Genomic DNA, 18,428 nt, shown 5'->3' on the forward strand with positions numbered 1-18,428 from the left:
GATAAATGAATGGATAAAGAAGATGTGGTATATAAAGACAAATATTACTCAGCCATAAAAAGGAATGGGATCTTACCATTTGAGACAACATAGAAGGTCCTAAAGGGTATTATGCTAAGTGAAAGAAGTCAGAGATGACAAATACCATATGATTTTACTTATATGTGGAATCTAATAAAACCTCACCAGAAACTGGTGGTTGCCAGATGGGAAGCGGGTGGGGAAAAGGCAAAACAGATGGAAGAGATTAAGAGGTACAAACTTCCAGTTATAAAATAATTAAGTCACCAGAGCTTGGAGTTGAGGCCCTGGCTGGCCAATGAACTCGTAAGTGTAGGGAGTATGCTACATGAGGGGCAAGTCTTTCACTAACACCAAAAGTGTTACAGCCCAATGAGTGGAGTTTGATAGCAATTCTTGCTACAAGTATAAAGAATTTAAATAAATTAAATAAGTCATGGAGGTGCAAAGTACAGCATAGGAAATACAGTCAAAAATATTTTAATAACTTTCTTTGGTGATAGATGGTAACTATTCTTATGGTGAACATTGTATAAAATACAAGACTGTCAAACACTATGTTGTATACCATAAACTCAGAAACTACTGTATGTCAACCATACTTCCATAAAATGTTTTAATTAAAAATAGGACTACTATATGATCTATCAATCCCATTTCTGCATATTTATTCAAAGAAAATGAAAACACTAACTTGAAGAGAGATATGCACCCCCATGTTCACTACAACATTATAAACAAGCTCACAGATACAGAGAACAGATTGGTGATTGCCAGATGTGGAGGATGGCAGATGGAAGAAATGGGTGAACTATTTTTGGTTTTTGTTTTTAGTTAAAATAATCTGATTTTTTTTTAAAGCAGCAAGAAGTGTTCTAAGGGGCTTCTAGGACATTTTCTGAAAAGAAAAGGAAAAAAAGAGAAAAGCAAGAAAAGAAAGAGAAAAAAGAGAAAAGAAAGACACAAAAGGTAAAGGTCCCCCTCCCTCCTCTCCTCCCTCCTTATTTGGGGCACTGATGTGAGGATATGATGTCTGGGACCATTTTCTAAACATAAACTGACAAGCTCAAGGATGAAACAGTGATATGATGAAGGTGGCCGAAGCAGAGTTGGGGGTGGGTGGACAGGGAAGAGCCAGGACTCTTCGTGACCTCACAGATGCTGCCCTAACTCTGCCCATTCTTGGCAAAGGAAAGTCATTACATATTTTGCTGAATGGCTGGGGCCATTCAGCCAAGCACTTACAGCCCAAAGTGAACCTTACTGATTGTGTTGGCCAAAGATAGGCTTTATACTTAGGCTTCCATGATGCTGAAAATGCTCTCTTGGTTTGCTGGGAGCAGGGGAGAGGGGTAGGCGGGGTAGGGATAGGGAGAGAGGACATCTCCAGTAGCCCTCTCCTGAGGAGCCACCTTGCCAGCCCTAGATTGTTTACAACTATCAGGTGTGAGAAAAAATCCTATCTTATCTAAGTCATATGTCTCCATATCTGCAAAATCATCTATTTCGTACCTTAAAGCCACCTGTATTGTCAAACAAGCACAATAAGGTTTTTGTTTTTAGAATGTGACACAACACTACTAAAGTTCATCTTTAAAAATACTAGAGCCTATTCTTGGGACTCTAAGTGTGTGCTACGTGGCTTCGCTAAATTTCCCTTTGAGGGACTGAGGAGTACCTCAAAAGAGATAGGTAGTCATCCCCTAGAGCAACTAACACTAGGATGCAAGAGTCCCAGGTGACCACATTTAGGGAAGACGTACCTCAAGCATGAAGCAAGATCTTGTCACAAAACACAGTCTTCCAAATATGAGTCCACAACCAATTGTCACAGTGACAGAAGCTTCTAGTTATGGGTGTTCTTTAAGCTGCTCTCCTGTGCTCAAATACAAACAGCATGCCCTAGAGCAGTAACAATAGGGATTTCTTTATGTAAGTGGTTAATTCTTCCAAACAATTAAGGGGGGAGCCTACGACCCCTAGTTAAAAAAAAAAAAAAAAAATGACTGGGATGTGGGGATAATGGCATTTGCAAATTTAAGATCATAAAATTTTTTCTAATTTTGAGTCCTTGCTGCTCTCTCACGCCCACTGTAAGACATGAGTTATAAGCCATATTGTTGTACTCCAACACCTAGATCAGGGTCTGGCAAAGAGCAGGCAGTCTCTGGAAGAATCATGGTCACAGAAAAGGATGTTGCTATGGGAGAGCTGTGTTCCCCCCAAATTCACATGTTCAAATCCCAACTTCCAATACCTTGCAAGATAACCATATTTGGAGATAACTTCTTTGAAGTGGTGATGAAGCTCAAATGTGGCTGATAAGGTGGGGTCTTACTCTAATATGACTGGTGTCCTTATAAGAAAAAGAGATGCATATGACCAGAGGAGAAGACCATGTCAGGATACCCCAAGAAGGTGGTCATCAAGCCAAAGAGAGGGGCCTCAAAACCAAACCTGCCAACATCTTGACCTTGGATTTCTGGCCTCCAGAGCTATGGGGGGGGGGGGGGGAATTATTTCTGTTGTTTATGCCAAACAGTATGTGGTATTTTGCTATGGTAGCTCTAGCAACTAATATACATGGGAATATATATGTTTCGTTACAAAATAGTATTGCCAAATTCTAAAAAACTGCCAGTTATTTTTCTAAGCTGAAATTCTTCTTTCTTTTATTGATTAGTCCTTGTATTTTGAATCTGGTATATGCTACATCATATTTGTATTGTATTTTTATTTACAATAACTCACAATAGATTTCATTTTGCTAGTCTAAGGTACTTCCAATTTTGTTTTCTAAATATAACCAAATGTGAATTATAGGAAATGTATTTTTAGGAGAGCAGACATTTAGATCTCAAATTCCACATAGTGACCCAGCAAATTCAATACAGGGCCCCACATCTTTCTTTTTTTCCTATTACCACAGAGCCTGATGTGGGGCTCAAACCCATGAACCATGAGATCATGACCTGAGCAGAGATAAAGGGCCAGACACTTAACCGAGTGACCACCCAGGTGCCCCCTGCTCTGCATCTAACAGATATATTTAGGTTGATTATTTAAATGCTTACCACTTCAAGTGTCTAATCTCGATTACATTAGCACCTTGATATACTAAAATATAGTTAAATACTAAATTTCCTTAATATGCGTATATTTGGGGAACTACTTTTTTTTCTCTGTGTACCTCTGGCACACAAAGTTGGATCACTCAATTACTCATAATCTCTGGCTTATAACATAGTCTCATTATTCCTAATTGAATGACCCACTTTTATTTATTTAGCCATTTTTAATAATGTAAGTAGGAACCAAGAATCTCCTCACCCAAAAGAAATAACACTCTGATCACAGCCCATGTTCGGCTATGTGGTCCCCTCATATGACATCCCCTTTGACTCCAGACTTGAGACAATAACCATACTGCATTCCATATTCATAATTCCCTTGACATCCTTGTTATACAGAATTACTACATCACCCTGTATTTAAGAGATATTTTAGTTGTTTTTAACTTTATAAAAACAGTATGTTATAATTTCTTTAGAACTTGATTTTATTTTACAAATAGTTTATTGTCAAGTTGGTTTCCATATAACATCCAGTGCTCAACCCCACAAGTGTAGAACTTGATTTTTAACTGACTATTATATTGCTAAGATTCATTCATATTTATAAATGTTGTACTTCATTCAACTGCTAAGTCATATTTTATCATGAATATATATCACAATTTATTTATCTACTCTCCTACTGATATGCACTTGGATTATTTCTAGGTTATACCTTAAATAGCACTGACATGAACCTCCTTGTACGTCCTTTCTGTTATACATGTAAATGAGTTTCAGTTGATACCTAGTAATGTAATTTCTGGAACAAAGGATATGTGAATCTGCAACTTTTTCTAAAATGTCATTATTTTCCAAAATGATTGCACCAATTTGCTCCATGACTAGCAATGAACATCTACCAGATCTATATCCTAACAACTGATATTATTAAGCTTTTAAATTTTTTGCCGAGTATAAAATAATATTGCATAATTGTCTCTATTTGCATTTCCGTGATCACTAAGGTATATGAGATGACATAATGAACATCTCTTCACATGTTTGTTGGTCATAAAACTTTCTCTTCTATGAAATACCTATTAAGATCTTTTGCCCATGAGGCGACTGGGTGGTTCAGTCCGTTGAGCATCTGAATCTTGATTTCCACTCAGGTCACGGTCTCACAAACATGAGGTCAAGCCCCATGTCCAGCTCTGTGCTGGGTGTGGATCCTGCTTAAAAGAGTCTCTCTCTCACCCCTTCCACTCCTCCCCCACATGCAAACATTTCTCCCTCTCCTCCAAAAAGAAGGTCTTTGCCCATTTATCTAATTCATTTGTAGGAAATGTTTTATGCTCTTGACACCCATCGTTAGTCAGTTGTGTATATTGTGAATAACTCCTCCTAGTTTGTTACAGGACTTTCAATTTAATATCTCTTGAACTCAAGTTTTTACTCTTAATATAATAAAAATTATGTATTTTATAATCAACATGTTTTATGCATTATTGAAGCAAAATTTTCCTACCTCTAGGTCTAAAACACATTCACCTACATTTCCTACAAAGTGTTTAAAGATTTGGTTTTGGCATTGAAATCTTCATCTGAAGTTAATCTTTTTATATAGTGTGGGTTAAGAATCTAATTTCGGGGCGCCTGGGTGGCTTAGTCGGTTGAGCGTCCGACTTTCGCTTAGGTCATGATCTCGCGGTTCGTGGGTTCGAGCCCCGTGTCGGGCTCTGTGCTGACTGCCAGCTCAGAGCCTGGAGCCTGTTTCAGTCTGTGACTCCCTCTCTCTCTGACCCTCCCCTGCTCGCGCTGTCTCTCTCTCTCTCTCCTAGAAATAAATAAAAATAAAAAAAAATAAAAAAAAAATAAAAAAAGAATCTAATTTCATTTTTCTTCACCCTTAATGAAATTTTCAGGTTTTGATGTCTAGTTATAGGAAACTATTACACAATTCTAAAATAAGCTATCCCGAAATTGTCATTACTTATATAATACTTTCCTAAATGAAAGAAAATCCTGCACAGTAGAAATAGAAGTTGCTAATTTCATCATACACAGTAAAATGATAGTAAAAAAAAAAAAAAAAAGAGAAACAGGAAGGTGATTTTCCTAACAGCTAAGCATTCCCAATCTCTTCTTTAAGGCATATTTATAAATCTATCATGACTAACTGAAACACACAGAAAGCCACAGCAATGCGGAAAAGGCAGACAGTCATTGCTTCACATATCAGCTTCCGTTTCCACTTTTGTACTTATACCATGATTTGTTTTACAGCACTTTTTATTAGTTATTTTTAAATCTGCTCTAAAATTAAACAGAGTAAACCTGCCTTATACATAAAACTAATTGACAAATAAAGAAATGGCATACTAAATAGTAAATTAATTGACAAATATCAACTATCTCAGAGGAGCTCTTGTTTCTCTCTTGTTTCTTTACCAATCTACTCTGTAAAAGTAAAAGGGTTTAACTTTCAATCCATTTAACAAACATCTATGATGTGCACCAGAGAGTAAAAAGAACACAAATTTGTTCCATAATATAATCAGGGAGCCATAAATAACTTTAAAATGGGGCCAACTATGATAAGTCATATAATAGAAGTGCCCAGAAATGTTGATTGAGTTCAATTATGTTTGTATTTACTAAGCACCTAAGGATATGACATTGTACATTTCAACAATCTCATTGAATAGACATTTTTTAATTTCTTTTTCAAGAATCTACTTCATAATCTCATGATGTTGGAAATTCAGAATAGAAATAATCAACAGGAGTGCAATTTGTAAGGCAAAATCTATTTGCAGGCATGTCTCAGACCATAAGATAAACACTGGTATGGAAGATGATGAATGTTACCAACATATCTGAAAAGGCTTTTCTCCAAGCCCAAGACGGAAGAGGAAGAACTAAAGGTCTTTTCAAACTCTCCCCTCCTATAGTGTTTATAGTCACACAGTTCCCGTCTACTCAGTCACTTGGCTTTAGGTTTCCACCTGACCCAACAGCTGGACCTGCTCTACGTAAAATTATTAGGGTTTTTAATGCATACTCCGGGTCCTCTATTTTCCAGTCTTCCCTATCTTGACTTTTTCTACATTCCCACTCCTTTTATTCAAAACCTCTACCAGAGCATCCCATTCAGGACTTCCAGCTCCAATGGACATATCATGATTTCTGTGACCCATCCACGTAGAATTCTAATTCTGCCCTCTACTTCTACCTCAAGGTTCTACTTGGTATCACATCCCCTATGAGCATGTTCCAAGGTAACCCTAGCCTAATCTCGCAAATTATGTACATAGACATGAGAAATTTGTTGAGGCTCCATCCTTCCCTATGGAATGAAGATAATCTTGAGGCTTTCCATTCAGGTTTCACACACATCTAAAGAATATCCTCTGCACTTGTTGTCCAAGGACTTCATCAAGTCCAAAGTCCACAGTAATTCATATGAAAGATTGAGTCAATCATTTAAGTCTCCTGAGATTCGATTTATTAAATGCAAGAAACAATGAATTCACATGAATGCTGTAGGAAATTACACGAAGAGAGCACTTGTAAACTATAAAGTGATCTAAAATATAAGAGATGTTCGCTTCATGGCAATGATAAAACACCAGGGGAGATATTTAATTAGCCATCTCTCAAGACATTCTGTAGTGATGCTTACTTCACCTATGCTAGGAAGAGGACTGCCAAAAAATATGTAGGAGACAGGTTTCATTTTTAAAATCATGCCTCCATTCAATCATTGGCCCATTCATTAAAAAAAAAAAAAAAAAGAAAGAAAGAAACATGAAGGGCAGGCACAGCAGATAAAACAGTTATCAAAGAACACATGATTCCTGCCCTCATGGAGTTTATATTCTGTCCATGGTTCAAAGCAACTGCAAAGTGTGGAGACGCTGCAGGTACAAGGGAGACCGCCAAATTCCCAGGTGAGGACACTTAAGTGAAAAAAGTGTCAGCTTTGCTTTTCACTGAAGCAAGGGAGGCCATGCTGATATCCATCCATAAGCCAGCCTGCAAAACCAGCATAATCCTGAACCACACAATCTGCTCCGTAATTCTCAACCAGCAAAATACAAAGTAGTCTCGGCAAGACCCAGGAATTTCATAACAGAAAAACCTAATGAAATATTTCTGCACTTGGAAAAGTAGGATATTGTTTTCTGTTCCAGTGACACATTAGTTCTTTGATAATAACAGGAAACACTCAGGGCTCACTAGACTCTAGGTACCATTTTAAGCAGATGACATTCTGTCCCATTTAACCATTACAACTTGATGCAGCGGGTACTATTATTACCACATCATTTTATAGAAGAGGGGGAAATAAGGCATAGAAAGATTAAGAAATGTATCTTAGGTCACACATCTCTTTTTTAATTCAAATCCAGAGTGTCTGATTATATAGTCTAATCTATACCCACTGTGTTACAGATTCCTCTCATTGGAGTGACAGATGCTTATAATATACAAAGGGTAAAAAACCAGTGTTCACTATAACCTGTCACTCCAGACCTCATCCTAAGAGACCGGGTACCTCCAAGAACACCATTCCCCCCAGGCTTGCTGTGAATGGTACCCCGTAGGAGCATACTATACACAAACAACATCACCTCACACAATGAACCTGTATCTCCATCCTAAATCATACTTTCTCAAATTGCTTCTCTACCAAGGAAGGCCCTGGCCCCTCTTTCCAGCTACAAAGCCAGTTACCATTCAGGCCCGGCCATATCCTCCTTAAAGTCTTTCTGGGCTCTTCCACCTATCTCAAAGATCTGTTGATCTCTTCTACAAACACCTACTTTACGTTGTTTATGTACACTTTGAACTACTGCTTAGCATTCGGTTATATAATGTTTTGCGGATTACTGAACATGTATTTACTCAGCTACATGTAAGTTCGTTGAGAACAGAGAAAAGTTTGATTCCTCTCCTGACTCCACAGCACCCCATCATGCCCACCGACACACACCTTCTGCTCCTCATATTGTACTAAAAGTTCAATAACCGCTGTTTGGATAGTTAGTAGACTAATTGATTAATCTATTGAATAAATATTCATCTAAACTTAAACAGCCTCCACGATTTTCTGTACTCAGACATGGATATACACACAATGTGTGAACCAGTGAGCCAATGAACCAAAGAAGGAAATACTCAGACATGGATACACACATAATGTGTGGGCCAGTGAGCTAATGAACTGAAGAAGGAAATAAATAAAGCTTTCATTGGCAAATTACCCTAAATATTAAAAAAATCACAAGAAATGAAAATATATTAGGATTCAATCTAAAAAGTTTTAAGGGGAGAAACAGCAAATTGAAAAAGAAAACAAAGTCATTTTATACATTTAGCATAAAAGTGGCTTCTCAGGATCTGAAAATCAAATGCTTTACTCCATCAAGTTTGCCATTTCCCCCTTGAAGATATAATACATCATCCACATTTCAAGTACATCTTAAAATTCACATGACTTGCACCTTCTGTTTTACTTCTTTCTTCTACTCTCTACACACACACCCACACATATGCACATAGGAACTCTCTATCCTAACTACACCCCTTGCCAGAAAAATAAAAAATCACCAGCTATGATTTTGACTATGAATTACTAGTTCTGAGTCATCAAAACCGCACCAGTGAAAGTTTTGTTCATTAACTTGGGCTCCCTCTGCTGGGTCTGCCGGAGTAAAACACACAATTCTGTAGAATTGGAGGTTAGGGAACTCCATTCCCCCACAGAAATTCTCCTGTTTTAACTAAAATTATATTCACTACCTAACAAAACACAATCACTTGAACAGGGAAGAGGTTTAGGACCTGGATAAATCAGTAACGATACATCAAGACAAGTGGCTCTTAAGAAACTACTCCACAAATCAGTGTCCCTTGTCCCTATTTATCTTCATTGGTAGTAGAATGGTGGAATTCAGCAGGGGAGTTCAGGATATTGCAGAGACAGGGATATAAAACTGTACGGAACAAAATAATCACAAGAAGAAAGATCTGGATTACACATGTGTTTGTCAGAAGCAAATGCAGATGAAGAAGACAAAGGCCAATTTAAAGCCTCTCAGTAAAGTTTCTGAGGAAGAAAAGACACACCAGCCAGCCAGTATCACTAAAGCACTACAGATCAAAGTTGTTGTTAAATACTGCTGTATTTCAGTGATAGTATAGAATATATTGAGCTTGCAGTCACACCCTCTCCCACAAACACCCTAAAATCACAAAGTATATTTGCATTTACTGAAGATAATAGCAATGTAATTTATGTATCAAAATGGAAATGGTAGATATTGATTCCTGTCAGAAGGAAGTATTTTTTCTCCTTTAATTGACTTGGTGCTATTATAACAGACAGTGGTCAAGTTGAACTAACAAACCATCACACCAGGAAAAAGAATGAAACCAGACCTGAGATCTCTAAAAATCTGGAAAATACAGTCTATACTATTTTCCCCCTTAAGAAAGACTGGTATTCTGCAATCAATATCTTAAATCAGTCCCAGGGTGATATTATAAAATCATCAAGTACTCAGCGCATTGTATACTCTACAGCCTTGAAATCCAAGACCTGAGCTTTTCTCTACAGAGTCCATCAAGGATACTTGCATAACCTCAGGCTATTAAAGACCTTTGCTGGTGGCTCTTCTGATGTCACCTGTCCATGTCCTGTCTCCACTGTCCGATCATTAGCTGTCATCAAGGGTTAACCAAGATTCCAGCCCATGAGTAGCTACAAAATTTGAGATGCCCAGTACAAAGTGAAAATGCAGAGCCCCTTTTTTCTAAAAGTATTAAGAACTTCAAGACGGGGTGCCTGGGTGGCTCAGTCAGTTGAGCGTCCGGCTTCGGCTCAGGTCATGATCTCGCAGTTTGTGGGTTTGAGCCCCACATTGGGCTCTGTGCTGACACCCAGCTCAGACCCTAGAGCCTGTTTTGGATTCTCTATCTCCCTCTGTCTCTGACTTTCCCCTGCTCACGCTGTCTCTCTCTCAGAAATAAAATATTTAAAAAAAAAAAAAACAAAAAAAACACTTCAAGACAGTGACAGCAGAGCAGGACGTTAACCAAGGAAACCCTTCAAAGCACAGCCTCCAAATGCGGAATCCTATGCAACTAACTGCAGAGGTCACATGCCCATGAAGGTAGCCCTGCTGGAGCCCTCAGTTGGTTAAAGGTTAGCAAGACAGAGTCTTCGTGGATCTTTCACCACCAGCATTGGAGAAGGATGCTAATGTCACATTATCATCCTCAAAGCACTGCATTCTCCTTTGCAAGAGAGACATCCACCGTTCAGTTTATTTCCCAAAATGCATGCTGGAACCTGTTAATAGGGCTTCTTTTGTTGTTGTTGTTGTTCTGTGCAACTCTCTTTGGGAAACAGAGCCTCTCTTGAGGGAACCTAATTCATGCCCATCTTTTTTTTTTCCTTTCTTGTGAGGGGCTATTGAATTTAAGTGGCTAAAAGCACAACCTCCAGGGTCAAACCACCTGGGTTCAGATCCCACCTTTGCCACTGATCATCTATGCAAGTGTGAACAAATCACATTACTTTTCTGAATCTCTGTTTCCAATAGCAAACAATAATAGTACTGCTTCATAGCACTGCTTACCAGGATATAGTGGGGCATAATTTATAAACAGTTTAACTCCGTGCTTGGCACAAAATGATGGACTCCACATTATCATTACATAATAATTATTTTTAAATGTATTAGAATATGGATCATGGAAACCCAGCTGGTTGTCTACGAGCCACCTGGCATTTAAATTCCCGTTGTTCTCAGTGGGGTTTAATGGATTGTCTTAAATAAAACAACTTTTGTTATAGACCCCATGTTCTCCAGATTTTTAAAGGTCTTTATTTATTCATTTATTTCATAAACATATCGATTCTCTAATCTGTCATAAGCACTAAGCTGGATAGTAGGGATATAAAGATCAACATGATTAAATCTCTGCTCTAAATGAACTCACCAACCAGAGTCTTAAATGGATAATTTTAATACAATGTGCCAATCGCAACAATTGCTGGGAGAAAACTCTCCAAGGATCACTCTTGCTTGTACCCTTTCTGCAAAGCCATTAACCAATATTTTGTTTCAGACTATCTGCTCAGCAATGTTTGCGTACCACACAGCCTTAGAAGACACAATGTCTCTCTCTCCAGGGAAAAGAGATTTGTGAACACACAAATCACTGTGTGCGTAGAAGGGGATACTCCATGCAGGGGGAAGAGAGGTATGGGACTGCATCATATGGATGCATAACTATTAACAATACAGTCATGTCAACAAGGTAGGAGATACAAAGTGGGGGAAATGAGGCTGGGAAGCAATGCAATGGTGGAATCTTGAGGGACTTCATGTGCCAAATGTAAACTTATTTCATAATGACTTTAGGTAATGACCTATATACCTGTTGAAAAGTTAGGCAATTTTTAAATCAATTTTTTTAAAATGTTTATTTACTTTTGAGAGAGATACAGAGTGGGAGTGGGGCCAAGAGAAAGAGAGAAACACAGAATTCGAAGCAGGCTCCAGGCTCTGAGCTGTCAGCACAGAGCCTGACTGGGGGCTTGAACTCACATACCGCGAGATCATGACCTGAGCTGAAGTCAGACACTTAACTGTCTGAGCCACCCAGGCACCCCTAAATCAATTTTTTAAGACAGCAACATTTTACCCAAAAATTCACTAAATAAATACACTGTTAGGACATGATATACTGATGTTACACTTTTAGGGAGACACACTCACCAACTTACTTGACTTACTAGTTTTTAATCAAAGTATCTTAGGGAATTCATTTGAAATAAGTACCACATTTGGATGAACCCAAAACATTTTTTGAGAGAGACAGAGACAGAGAGACAGAGAAAATACATGTCTGCTGTGTGCATGTATGCTTTGTATGTATTAGGTGTGCTCTCGTGTTTAGTTTTTATTTTGCCCTGAAGATGTTTTCCTGTGTGATCACTTATAAAGTGAAGCTTGAGAACAGGATAATCTTAAGCCCAAAAAAGGCCAAGAATTGGTAACAAAGTAAAAAAGAAAAAAAAGAGACAGAAAGGGGACCACATTCACCAAAGAGGGATTTCACACTGTACTCTAACACTAACTACCTGCTCCCAACTCTCTTCTTCCTCCTTTTTCACAAGTAAAATAAACCTTCATTCCATTTATTCACTTTTAAATTGTTCTTTATTGTTTATATAAACCTGCTTTTCTTGTTGAATTGCTATCTTTTTCTACCTGTGAAAATTGTTGAGGTATCTTGAGATGGAATTCACTATAATTTTTCTGGTTAAAATTAATGGATTTTTTTTTACTTTTAGTTTTTCATTTAGCAATAGAGTTTTTAAAAATATTTTTTAAATATTTATTCCTTTTTGAAAGACAGAGACAGATCGAGAGGGGGCAGGGCAGAGAGAGAGGGAAACAGAATCTGAAGTGGGCTCCATGCTCTCAGCTGTCAGCACAGAGCATGACGCGGGGCTCTAACCCACAAGTGAGATCATGACCTGAGCTGAAGTCAGACACTTAGCCGACTGAGCCACCCAGGTGCCCCAGCAAAAGGTTTTTTCAAAAAATGATTTAAAAGTCATTAAATGAGAAGTGTATTTGATTTTCTTGCTGTGCTCTGAGGAGACAATGATCATCCTAAGCAGAAGAGCATAGCCTGGATGTTGTGACCCACTGCTCCCAAATCAGAATACAGGGTAAAAATCTGGCTTTGCTGCATGCTAGATATGTCACTTAGACCAAGTTATTCTTGTACCTAAGGTTTATCATCTATACTATAAAGGTAATAATAGTTCTGATATTATACTCTTATGAAAATTGAAGGACTTACTGTACACCGAATACTAAGAAGCAAACTTACAGTTTGTATGGAACCACACAAGACCTTGAAGAGCCAAAGCAATCTTGAAAGAGAGGAACAAAACTGGAGGTATCACAATCCCAGGTTTCAAGATATACTACAAAACTGTAGTAATCAAAGTGCTATGGTACTGACACAGAAACAGACACAGATCAATGGAACCGAATAGAAAGCCTACAAATAAACCCATAATTATATGTTCAATTAATCCCCAACAAAGGAGACAAGAATATGCAATGGGAGAAAAAAGTCTCTCAACAAACGGGATTGGGAAAACTGGACACCGAAATGCAAAAGAATGAAACTTTCTTACACCATACACAAAAATAAACTCAAAACAGAATAAGGACCTAAATGTGAGGCCTGAAACCATAAAACTCCTAAAAGAAAATAGGCAGTAATTTCTCCTACATCAGGTATAACAACATCATTCTAGATACGTCTCCTGAGGTGAAGAAAACAAAAGCAAATAAACTATTGGGACAACAGGATAAAAAGCTTCTGCACAGCAAAGGAAACAACAAAACTAAAAGACAACCTACTGAATTGGAGAAGACATTTTCAAATGACACATCTGATAAAGGGTTAGAACCCAAAATATATAAAAAAAACTTATAGAACCCAACACCAAAAAAACCCCAATAATCCAATTAAAATAGGGCAGAAGCAGGGGTGCCTGGGTGTCTCAGTCAGTTAAGCATCTAACTTCGGCTCAGGTTATGATCTCACAGTATGGAGTTCAAGCCCCACATAAGGCTCTCTGCTATCAGCACAGAGCTCAGTTTGGATCCTCTGTCTCCCTCTCTCTCTCTCCCCCTCCCCTGCCTGCATGCTCACTTACTCTCTCTCGCTCTGTCTTGCTCTCTCTCAAAAATGAATAAACATTTTTTTAATGGGCAGAACTCATGAACAGACATTTCTCCAAAGAAGACACACAGATAGCCAACAAATGCATGAAAAGATGTTCAACATCACTCATCATCAAAAACCACAATTAGGTATTACCTCACAGCTATCAAAATGGCTAAAATCAAAAACACAAGAAACAACGGTGTTGCTGAGGATGTAGAGAAAAAGAAACCCTTGTGTGCTATTGGGAATGCAAACTGGTACAGACACTGTGGAAAACAGTATGGAGGTTGTTCAAAAAATTAAAACTGGAATTACCATGTGATCCAGTAATTCCACTCCTGAGTATTTACCCAACAAATACAAAAACACTAATTCCAAAAGATATATGCACTCTTATTTGTATTGCACAATTATTCAAATAGCCAAATTATGACAACAGAACAAGTGTTTATCGATTGATGAATGGATAAAAAAGACGAGGTATATATCTACAAAGGAATATTATTCAGCCACAAGAAAGAATAAAATCTTGCCATTCACAATGACATGGATGGAGTTAAAAGTAGAACACTAAGTGAAATAAGTCAAAGACAAATACCACATGATTTCATTCATGTGTGGAATTTAAGAAACAAAATAAACGAATAAAGAAAAAGACAAAAAGATTCTTAACACAGAGAACAAACATATGGTTACTGGAGGGGAGGTGGGTAGGGAGATGGATGAAATAGGTGACGGGGATTAAGTGCACTTATCATGATGAGCACTGGCTGATGTATGGAATTGTTGAATCACTATATTGTATACCTGAAATACAACACTGTATGTTAACTATACTGGCATGAAAAAAATATTATCTGTTAATATTATATTATTCCCTTCATATTTATGGTTTCTATAGGTCAGTATGACTGCTGTGGATAACAACTTTGAAGGTATCACGACTGACATGAAAGACATCCAATGGAGCCACACTTAAGAATAGAAAAAAATGGACAGGGATTAAGAAACATGAGGAGGGTGGGAAATAATGCATTCTATTTTGGACATGTTGAGATCAAGTTGCCTGCATCACTTCTTTTTTCTTCTCTCTCAGCAGTGTGTTCAGGTCAATTTTATCACTCTAAGATAAAACAAAAAAGATATTTTAAAGTTGAATCAGGACTGTTTTGAAATAGAAACTGCAATATATATAGGCTCAAGAATTTTCATTGTTTATTCAATGTTAATCTATTCAGAGAAAAGGCCCTGAAAGCCACAGGCTTGTTATGAAGTGTGATGAAATCAATGCACAGAGTTTGTGCCTAGAGAACTCATTTCCCTGGAATCTCAGAGTCTGTGAAACAAACATAAAATTATGCTTGTGTTTACCCTGCCCTTCCCAAAGCTAATTATTCAACATAACAGAGAGTTAGAGGTGTCTACAGAAAGGGTTAAAAGTAATCAAAGCCAGGTTAAAAAAAAAAAGAGGTCAACTAAGTGACAAATTGCTCCTTTCATGCTTTGTTGATCGTCTTTTACCACTGATGACACATCACTACTCATAAAACTCTATCTCCTCACTGCTCCTGTCCCACTCAAAGTTCTCAACATCCCATTTCTCCAACTTTCTCTTCCCTGGCCCAGCACCTCCTCCTGCAGCACCTCAGAAGGGCATGGGCTATTCCTGATTGACATTTATGTCCCTTCTTGCCAGAACATCACTGCACATATCAGGTGTTTAATGTGTGCTTAGTAAAAAAGGAATAATTAACCGCATAAACCCACTTAAGGATGATAAGCACTTAATGACCTCATAACTCAGAGTGGTTCAGGGGATAAGACTACGGTCACACAATAGGCAGCTTCTATTATTGAAGTCTCACTAGCTATAAATATCATATATTATATTTGAATCCATGTGTGCAGGAAGCTTCTATAGACATCAAATTAATTTCAGTTTCATGTTTTAAACTTTTATTATTTTCCAAATAATTCAGTAAATGACATCATAAAAACTTCAGTTTACTGCATTAGACCCAGAATGTTAATGAGACAGTCCTCAATAAATATTTAATTGACTGACAAATAAATAAACAGATTCCTCTGTTTTTCTACCCAGAAACACATCATTTTCTTTTCCATTTTCTTGAATTGTGCACACAAATAAACTTTATCCCATGGTAGGAGGAAATTTTTTCTTTCTTATTTTCCCTTAGTACTTAAAATAAAAGCATGGGATATTGTAATAACAGCTATGTTGGCCCAAGTATTCTACCAAGACCACATCACCTATTATTATTAAAGCACATTTAAAAACATATTAACAGGGATGCCTGGGTGGTTCAAATGGTTAAGCGTCCGACTTCGGCTTAGGTCATAATCTCATGGATAGTGAGTCCGAGCCCCTCATCAGGCACTGAGCTCACAGCTCAGAGATTGGAGCCTGCTTGGATTCTGTGTCTCCCTCTCTCTCTGCCCCTCTCCTGCTTGTTCTCGATCTCTGTCTCTCTCAAAAATAAATAAAACATTAAAAAATTAAAAAACACATTAACAAAGTTATATTTCAATTCTGCTGTAATGTGAAATGTAAATAATCCTCCCTATAAGGAAGAAGGAGCAATTCCAACTGAAATAACTATTATGACACAAGAATTAACTGAGCCTCTTGAGATAATTGTGCCACAGCATTACATCTTTATCCATCTAGCAACTGCGAAGCCTCATAAACTCTTGTACACGTCACCAATACAAGGGTAAAGACAGGGGTGCCTAGGTAGCTCAGTCGGTTAAGCATTTGACTTCAGCTCAGGTCATGATCTCACGGTTCGTGGGTTTGAGCTCTGTGTCAGGCTCTGTGCTGATAGCTACTCAGAGCCTGGAGCCTGTTTCAGATTCTGTGTCTCCTTCTTTCTCTGACCCTCCCTTGCTTATGCTGTCTCTCTCTCTCAGAAATAAATAACATTAAAAAAAATTTTTTTAAAGGGGTAAAGACACAGAAGCATTGTAAGATGCTAAACTATCATCTAAATCATCAAAAATATTTGATGTATTCTTGTAGTATAGCCCAATTTTACTGAATTCTAATTTGATAAAAAGTGCTAATCTGCAGAGCAGTGTTTCTCAAACTCTGGGCTATCGACATCTCAGACCAGATCATTCTTTGTCATGAGGATGGTCTTTCCGCCTGGATGTTTAGCAGCATCCCTGAACTTCACCCACTCAGTGCTAGTGGCACTTCTTCCTCTGGACACAACGACAATCGAAAAGGTCTCCAGACATTATCAAATGTCACCATAAGGAGCAAAACTGCCCCAGTTGAGAACCACTGCTATAGAAGATAGAGGATTTGTAGGAACCCTTAAAGATCCAAAGTACATAATAATCAATTTCCCAGTCATCCTGAATAAGTGAGTACTCTCTATGTTATGCATTAGTAACATTTCATTAACTAGCATATTAAATCAACCATAAACCCCATTTCTTTCTTATAACAGATGATAAACGTAAATCCAAAGTATTTATTCACTATTCAATTCTAATACTCTAGGAACTTAAACTTCTTACATTTTAGCAGCTATTTTCAACAGTAAACTAGAAGAGAGCATTCTGGTAAATGACTTCGGTTACCCCAAGTAAAAATTGGGGAGGGAAGAGGGGGGAGTAGAAGGACTTTACAACCATAGTTGTAGCCTTGTACAATAATGCCCCTTTAGCTTTTTCTTTTACTCTTAGTAAACAAGAGTTTGCAATGGCTATTAGGAAGCCTTCAGAATTTTCTCCTGCTGTTGCTGAAATTCACACAAAGGGAAAAAATATTATCTTAGCTCAAAATTAAAGTGGCAGAAATGAAATACACAATTCAAAGGAATGAGGAATACGTGAATATATAAACTAATAGTGTAAATCCAGTAAGACCAGTTCATGACATTTTTATTGGCTGACCCATTCCCTAGGATATACTGTAGCAAGAAAATGAATTAAAACTAGAATTATTATTTAAACTTAAAAAGTGATCATTTACATGTATTCTTCATTTTGTTTCATTTGACATTTCCTGAGCACCCACTAAGGGGCAAGAACTGTGCAAAGAGCATTCACAGAAGGTTGAGAGCATGTCTGCACATAAACATATGACACGTTCCACATAATGGTCTTCTGTAAGTAGCAATTGAAATCTACTAACCCATATTTGATATGTTTTAATGGTCCAGATTTTCAAACACAGTATGTTTCTTTGAGAAAGATATACCTATTTTATAAGCAAGGTCAACAACAGGAAGAGAAGAGAGAGAATGATATGTTTGCCAACATTTTATGAAACTGTAAAAACCCTTTTCTGAACAGGAAAATGACAATCATGTCAGCAGTTAGCAAACTAAAACCCTGACAAGTGATAAGCATCAATAAATTGCTTAACAAAACGTTAGCTACTGATTACAATGTTGATGTAAAACCAAAAAAGCCAGCTGACATAAATAAAATAACACATTAAAACTGAAAGTCTCACTAAGGGACAATGCTGTGTAGTTCATTGGCTTTTGTGGGGAAAGTGTCACATACAAAACAGTGCAAAAACATATACTACAGTTCACTGGA

At 37.6% G+C, this 18,428-nt stretch overlaps 1 non-coding gene across 1 annotated transcript; it reads left to right on the forward strand.

Moving 5' to 3' along the window:
• Nucleotides 1-280: 280 nt before the first annotated feature.
• On the forward strand, nucleotides 281-428 carry LOC120248060. The gene has a single exon (XR_005532483.1). It is a non-coding gene; the product is annotated as a small nucleolar RNA SNORA62/SNORA6 family (small nucleolar RNA).
• Nucleotides 429-18,428: the final 18,000 nt, after the last annotated feature.

This window comes from Hyaena hyaena, unplaced genomic scaffold (assembly GCF_003009895.1).
Source record: "Hyaena hyaena isolate Hyena2069 unplaced genomic scaffold, ASM300989v1 scaffold_565, whole genome shotgun sequence".
NCBI lineage: Eukaryota > Metazoa > Chordata > Mammalia > Carnivora > Hyaenidae > Hyaena > Hyaena hyaena.